The following is a 6,146-nucleotide window of genomic DNA, read 5'->3' on the forward strand; positions in this document are numbered from 1 at the left end:
AGGCACCAACCACTGCCTGGCCACAGCCCCCTCCCCCCTAAATATTTCAGAGTCTTGGAAGTGTAGAACCTTGGAATGTGAAGAGATAGAAAGGCCTTCTGCCCTCATGTCTTCCTTCACAGTGCCCTTAGCTGTAGGAACATCCCAACCTGGGACCTGAGACCTGAGACCTGAGACCTGCCTTATGTGACTTCAACAGGATTCCCCCATGCCCCCCAGGGTCCAGAACAGCCCGCCAGAGCCAAGGTGGGGGTGAGGGTCTCTGCACCTGTCACTCGCAGTACTCTGCCATCCTTGAGAGATGAGGAAGTGAGCAGGCGGTCTTTCCTCCAAGACCACAGTTAAAGCGTCCTCACGTGCAGTAACCAAACCATCAGTGGAGCCCCATCAAGGCCAAGAAGGACAAGACACAAGCCACCAAGCAATAAGCTGAAGGCTTGTAGAGTCTCTTGGGGCAGTGTGCAGCCATAGTTTCCCACGTGCCTGCTTGGGAACAGGGGCCTGTGGAGGTGATCCCATAGGACCAGGAGAGCCACCGAGAGTGGGGACAGGGAGGTGAAGGGTCACCCAGCCAGCGCAGGGCAGAGCAGGAAGAAGCCAGGTGAGAACTGTGGGCGCCATTCCACCCACATCTACCCCAGTTAAATTCATTCTCAAGCATTAATTGTTTTTTTTTTCCCTGACTATAGAAATTATTACAGAACATACGAAAAGTACAGAAAAGTGGAAAACACAAAATAAACAATTCTGACAGTCCTGATCCAGATAACGGATGTTAAGATTTTGGTGTGTTTTGGGGCTGAAAAAGTACAACGTGGGGAATATAGTCAATAATATTGCAATAACATTACAGGGTGCTGGGTGGTGAGTACACTATGGTGAACATTGCATAATGTGTAGAATTATCAAATCACTGTGTCATACACCTGAAACTAATGTAACAGTGTATGTCAGCTACAGTTCAATAATAAAAAAAAAGATTTTGGTGTGTTTTATACCAGAATTTTTAATGCATTTTAACCTCGTCATAATGTATCCATAATTGTAACCTCTGGTGTTTTTTTGTTTTTGGGTTTTTTTTTTCAGTCACCATAACAACAGAAGCTTTTTTCTGGGTTTTTATCACCTAACCGGTTAAATCCTGCCCTGTGGATTTCAGCCCCTCATTTGAACAAAGCCCTTAATTTGTGTGGGATTTAGCTGCTTCTCCCCAGGATAGAATGGCTGGGGGAAAAGAGGGAAGGAGGAGGAGGAGGGGAAGAGAGGTAGAAGGGAAGGAAGAGAGAAAAGAGAAGGAGGAGACAAAACCGAAGGCCTCAAGATATATTCTCCCTGCTCCTCTCTCTGGCTGAGTCCTTTTCTTAGAACTGAAAAACCCCAGGGCAATCGCCTGAGCTCACCTGATGTCCTTCTCAATCTGTCCCCTGCTCATTCTACACACCCAACCCTAGAAGGAAGGGAGCTCACTAGCTGATAGGAAAGAAGCCTTCCTCCTTGACAGCCTTGACAGCCAGCCCTGCAGGCCCCAGGCCACAAAGACCCTGTTCCAGCTATCCTGCCTACACTTGAGACCTCTGGCCACCAATTGCATGACCTGGTTCCTGGGTCTCTGTAGTCTGGTCACTTTCTTCTGATCTAGAGCATACCTGAGCACGTCAGAATGGCTTCAGAGCCCAAGTGGGTCCGGCAGACTGTGGAGTGGAGCAAGGCAGTCTTCTGAGTTCCAGACCCTTTGCCCCTGTTAGTGCAGCCCATGCCTTGGCTCCTTTGAGCTTCTGGTCAGCTCAAACTCTGAGCTCCTGTTTTCTTTTTTTAGAGGGAAAGAGAGAACGAGAGAGAGAGTTGGGGTGGGGGGGATGGGCAGAGGGAGAGAAAAAGATCTTAAGCAGGCTCCATGCCCCGTGCAGAGTCTGACACGGGACTCTATCTCACAACCCTGAGATCATGACCTGAGCTGAAATCAGGAGTCAGACACTTAACCAACGGAGCCACCCAGGCGCCTTCCGAGCCCCCTTTTGCATCACTATTCTCCCACATTCTGTGCTTGGATGGTCACTTGAAGAAACCTAATGTAGGCTTTGCATTGTGAATGCATTGTGAATTTTCTTGGCTCCTTGTTGGGGTTGAGTTTGATATATGTGTGCTGTGTTTATTCAACTTACTGATAATAAGATGATAACCTAAACCAGGCCCAAGACAGAAATCTCCACCTCACAGGCCCTGGTCCTTAACCAGAGCCTCTGTATGAGTTTGCTTAGCATCCTAAAAACCTGTGAAGAAGTATTACCTTCTTTACAAATCTAGTCATGCATAGGTATACGCCCAAATGAATTGAAAAACAGGTACTAAAAACAAATACTTACACATGAATGCTCCTAGCAGCCCTTTTCACAATAGCTAAAGGGTAGAAACACTTCAGATGTCCATCAATGGATGAATGGATAAACAGAATGTGGTCTAGCCCTACAAAGGAATATTACCCAGCCATAAAAAGGAATGAAGTTCTGATACATGCTCCAATGCAGATGAACCTTGAAAACGTTATTCTACATGAAAGGAACCAGACACAGAACGTCACATGTTCCATGATTCCATTTGTACAAAATAACCAAAAGAGAGGCAGGGGCTGAGGGGAGAGGGGAATGGGGGTGATGACAACATTTCAGAACGAGATAGAGGGGCTGGTTGCACAACACTGTAAAAGCCATTGCTTTAAAATGGTTACTTTTATGTTAAGTGAATTATAGCTCAAATTTCAAAAAATGCATCCACAAAAGAAAAAGATACCCAATGCATTCAGCAGAGAGCCTTCTGCCAAGTATGGGAACATAGGGGCACCTGGGTGGCTCAGTGGGTTAAAGTCTCTGCCTTTGGCTCGGGTCATGATCCCGGGGTCCTGGGATCGAGTCCCGCGTCGGGCTCTCTGCTCAGCAAGGAGCCTGTTTCCTCCTCTCTCTCTCTGCCTGCCTCTCCACCTACTTGTGATATCTCTCTCTGTCAAATAAATAAATAAAATCTTTAAAAAAAAAAAAAAGTATGGGAACATAGAGATGAAGGAGACCTGCCCCCTGCTAGAGCTGGTAGAACCCAAAGCCTTTGAAACTGAAGGAGGGGAGGGACCCTCTGAAATTCACCTTTCGCACTGCAGATTCTCCAACTGGTTCTTATTATCACCACCATGCAGAATTTCAGGTGTTTCCCCTCCCACCTTAGTGATTGGGGTTGGCTTGACACAGAAGGCCTCTGAGAAACTTCGCAGCAGAGAAACCTGACAGATAGAACCAACCATAGCCACGTCATCAAGGTTAACAACCATGGTGCTAAGTCATGTTGGTAATAGATACCCTTGACCTGATGTGATGAGACTGGTGTTCTACGCGCATGATCTTTCTCCCAAGAACTTGTAACTCCAGTTTAACCAAGAGAAGATCGTCAGAAACACTCAAACAGAGCAGCGCCCCGCTGACTCAGTGGGAAGAGCATGCCACTCTTGAGAGCATCAACTCAGGGTTGTAAGTTTGGGCTGACATTGGGTTTAGACATTCCTAACACAAATAAATAAACTTTACCCCAAAAAAGGAAAGAAACTCAACTCGGAAGTCCACAAGATATCTGGCCAGTACTCCGCAAAACTGTCAAGATCATCAAAAACAAGCTAAGCCCGAGCAACAGTCCCAGACCAGAAAGGGGGCAGAAGCAAAGAGGCACCGTGATGTGGTATTCTGGACATGAAAAGGACATTAGGTAAGAGCTAAGGAAATTCTAAGAAAATATGGACTTCCTTTAGTTAATAATAATGAATCCACGTCCGTTCTTTCGTTGTCATGAATACAGACAGTCCCCAACTTACGATGGTTCCATTTAAGATTTTTCGACTGGAGGATGGCAAAAAAGCGATACGCATTCAGCAGTAAATTGTACTTCAGGTTTTGGGGTTTGATCTTTTCCTGGCTCTCTGGTGATGCTGGTCACTGGCAGACGGTGCAGCTCCTGGACAGCTGGGCAGTCTTGGGGGTAAACAACCAATACGCTTAAAACTGCTCTGTACTATACAGGCATTCTGCTTGTCACGTTCAGTACAGTATTCAGTAAATTCCACGAGATAGTCAACAATTTGTTATAAAATAGGATAGCCTTCGGTTAGGTGATTTTGTAGGGTTGTAGGCTATTGAAGAGAGACTAAGCTGTGATGCTCAATAGGTTAGATATACTCATGCATTTTTGACTTAATGCTATTTTCAATTTATGATGGATTTCTTGGGACATAAGCCCTTTGTAAGCTGAGGAAGATCTCCATCTTACAATAGAGGAAACCGGTTGGGGGTTAAAATCCTTTCAAGGACTGGAACAGAGATGACAATGGGGAAATGAAGGGAGTAGAGCGTGAAGTACTCCCCGGTCTGTAGGTGTCACTACTGAACAATTGTAGCAGGTGTCACTTGTTCTCCAGGTGTTAACTGACCCCAGAGAGAGAGCTAAGTTCTTGCCTAATTGTGACCCTGCTTTCTAAGTCCCTGACTGCCTCTTCCTGACTTGGCAGCATGTTTGTAGACACTAATACCTTTAAAAATACGAACTAAGAGAGCCATGGTCTCTGTTCAATAGCCTAGGACCATACAGAAGTCCTTCTTCCCAGGCACTGGACACACCTTCTCCAGGGGACTTACACCAGGAAGAACTTTAGATGAGACATCTCACTGTCTTCCCATGAGGTGTGGTCTTAGGGCTAATGGTTATGTTCTGAGTCAACGGTAGGCCAATATCTTAATCCAGCACAATATTCACAAACACTCCTGCCCATTAACCAGGCATCATCATCTTCTCTATTGAGCAAACATTCCTCCATTTGGTACATGAAGATATCACGGAGGCCTTAGACCAAGGCGTTTCTTAACTACACGTGCAGGGCAGGGAGGTAGAGAATGGTTTGGTGGGGGGTGCCTGGGCAGCTCAGTGGTTTAAAGCTTCTGCCTTCAGTTCAGGTCATGATCTCAGGGTCCTGGGATTGAGCCCCGCATCAGGTTCTCTGCTCAGCAGGGAGCCTGCTTCCCCCCACCCCCCCGCCCCCGCCTGCCTCTCTGACTCCTTGTGATCTCTCTGTCAAATAAATAAATAAAATCTTAAAAAAAAAAAAGAGGAATGGTTTGGAATACATAGCTCTAGATTTAAATCCTGATTCCATTACTTATTAACTTCCTTAAACCCCATGACCCCAGTTTCCACAACTATAAACTGAGGATAATGATAATATCTGTTCTACAGAATTATTGGAGAATGAGATAAGATTATTCATATAATGGGCTTAACACAGCACCTGGTATACAAGGTCTCAGACTCCTGTCGAGGTTCTTGGACAAAGCAGATGAGTAGCCCAGAGTTTCCAGGGGATTCACACCTGCCACGAAGGCCACAAGGCCATTAGTGAGAAGCCAGAACAGAAAGAGGGCCAGCTGGATCCTGGAGCCAGTGCGTACAAAGGAAGGAATAGCAAAGGATGAACCCATAGACAAATTTGACTGTGGGTCGCTGGGGAGGGTAAATGGGGAGGAGACCATTGCAGAATGGCTCTCAAGTTCTCGTGCATGTCTGTATCCAATAGTATTCTATATTCTCCAGGACTTCATCAGACGAATCATCGTGAACACTGCCCCTTTTCCACTCCAGTGAGAACTTGTGCTGCCAGTCACACACCTGGAGAGGCAAGGGAAGTCCAGGAGATCCAAGACGTGGGTTGGTATGGTCTGAGCCCCTGGAGGAGCCCTGATATGCCGAACATGGGCCCTTTAGTGGAAGGACTGTAAGGAGGCCCAGGCTGTTACACCCAGGGTCAGCCATGGAGTCTCAGGGCATATCAGTCCCCCGTTTTACCCTGGTGCCCAGCACTGTGCCTGGCACATAGTAGCTGCTTATTGAGCACTCAGATGGGGGAATGAAAGGCCTCTGTCCTCAAGGCCTCCATGGTCTAGCAGGGAAGACCTGGCACACAGCAAACTCACAAAGAATCTTGCCCAGCAGTAAGCCTGGATCGAGGCGACTGAACACTTAGGGCAGTGTGGGGGGTGTGTGTGAAGCACTTGTCGGGTAATGGGTGGGAGGACGTGGGAGCCCGTGTGGCGGAGGAGGAATGCTGTGTGCGTGCACAGGAC

This window comes from Lontra canadensis, unplaced genomic scaffold, assembly GCF_010015895.1.
Source record: "Lontra canadensis isolate GAN:19392208 unplaced genomic scaffold, GSC_riverotter_1.0 scaffold7, whole genome shotgun sequence".
Lineage (NCBI taxonomy): Eukaryota > Metazoa > Chordata > Mammalia > Carnivora > Mustelidae > Lontra > Lontra canadensis.